Consider the following 1,953-nt stretch of genomic DNA (forward strand, 5'->3'; position numbering starts at 1 on the left):
TGCACGGCGAAACGTCAGGGTCGAGTGGCGCGCCACGTGTCGGGGCAGCGCCGCACATTGCGAGGAGGGGTTCTTCTGTGTTTGCCGCAAGATGGCTCTGCATTTGCGCAGAGCGCAGAAGAAATGTAGCGGGAAAGTACTTCGCTACTCGTGTAACTGCGACTTCTGTAAGTAACATGCTCATAATTACCGATATACACCGCAGTATAACGTTCTACGGCACGTTTCTAAGGCAACACCGCATTCACTAGAAGCGCTTTTGTACCGCTTTCAAGCATCGAACTCGTGGCTGAGTTCCGGCCGAGCTAGCGAGCGGACCTGCTTATCATGTGCTCCAACAGAGCGGTGTCAGCGGCCGTTTCTGGCCGCGGTAACAGGGTTTCTGCTTCATCGAATGATGAGTACCGTGTTGTTCTACCTAGTCTGCCTTCAGGGCGTGTGGTTTTGAATACCGTGTTTGTGCATGCTGATGTGAGAGCCCGGCCCTACCGTGTGGAAGACTTCAGGGATACGCTGGCCCGTTTGAAACTGCTCCCCGAGGTTTCGGCCTTGGGGGCGTATCAAATGAATCACGTTTGGGCAGTCACGTTCAAGTGTGCTGAAGGTGCAAAGAGGTTGCTCGAGAATGCCGAAGTACAAGTGAAGAGTCATCGCTGCGTACTCATCGACCCGTCGAATCAAGACATCTGGTTGAAGTTGCACTGGTTGCTTCCCACCGTACCTGATGACGACGTACGGGCAGCTTTGCTCGCATACGGAAGAACGGCTGAAGTGGTGAAGGAACGCTGGAGGGTCAACGGTGTTTCGGACAAGGGTTCGACGACACGAACCGTGACGCTGAAACTCAAGGGGGGGTGACGCCGGAGGACACACCACATCAGCTGAGAATTGCCGGTGAGCTGGCCCTTGTGGTGGTGCCGGGTAGGGCACCACTCTGCCTGCGCTGCCAGAGCACCGGTCATATCCGTCGAGACTGCAAGGTACCGCGCTGCGTGCTGCGTCGTCGTTTTGGCCACGACGAGACGGAGTGCGTGCGCACCTACGCCAGCTTCGCAGGGCCCATGGGAAGTGACGATAACTCGGACCTCCTAATGGACGAGGCTGATGCTGAAGCAACAGCAAGGGTAGAGGCTAGTATTGCTAAGGACGAAAAGGCGTCTGCCGAGCATACATCAGGGAACCCAGTCGCGGAAGAAACGCGAAACCTTGAAGAAGACGCACTTGCGTCAACAGAGGATCCGAGTACGCCAGCCGTGGTGCAAGAAAAAGACAACACCGTGCTGTCGGTGGAAAGCGTGAGTGAGGTGCAGGAGGCCATGGACACTTCCAAGGAAGGCGCCGCCGTCTCGGCAACTAAGCGCTCGCACTAAGGCGCCGAGCCAGAGGGAGCGTCTCCTGGACTGAACGCCACCGGTGAACCACCTTCAAAGGCAGGTCCCATGTGTCGGCCGTCGTTACGCCTACGGCCGAACAACGCTTCCAAGCGGATGTTGACGGCAACAACGCCGCCGGCTCCACCTCCGCCGCCACCTACTTCGTAGTTGTAAGCGCAGGCACATGCCATGCGCTGGATCCTGCACCTCGGGACCTGATGTCCAAGGTAAGCACCGTACTCTCGGTCTATTTTCATGCTATAATGGCGCTACCAGATAGTTCCTTGCGACTCGCCACAATCAATGTTCGAGGGCTTAAAGCGAGGAGGAGACAACGGCAGTTACATAGGTTGGCAGTGGAACAAGATATAGACATCCTTGCTGTACAGGAAACTAAAATCGAAGGCGACGATGAGACCGAGAGTATGGTGCTCTCTTTCACGTCAATGTACTACGCATGTGTTAGTCATGCTGTCGGGAGATCGGCGGGGTGTGCACTCTTTGTTCGGCAACATTTGGGGCTGGATGTCCAAGCAGTGAGGACGGACATGTCGGGGCGCACGGTTGTATGCTATTTTGC

At 56.1% G+C, this 1,953-nt stretch overlaps 1 pseudogene; it reads left to right on the forward strand.

The window, feature by feature from the left end:
• The first annotated feature begins 327 nt into the window (after nucleotides 1-327).
• On the forward strand, nucleotides 328-1,541 carry LOC146180226 (uncharacterized; annotated as a pseudogene).
• Nucleotides 1,542-1,953: the final 412 nt, after the last annotated feature.

This window comes from Amblyomma maculatum, chromosome 9 (assembly GCF_055883805.1).
Source record: "Amblyomma maculatum isolate TAMU_Amacu chromosome 9, ASM5588380v1, whole genome shotgun sequence".
NCBI classification, from domain to species: Eukaryota; Metazoa; Arthropoda; class Arachnida; order Ixodida; family Ixodidae; genus Amblyomma; species Amblyomma maculatum.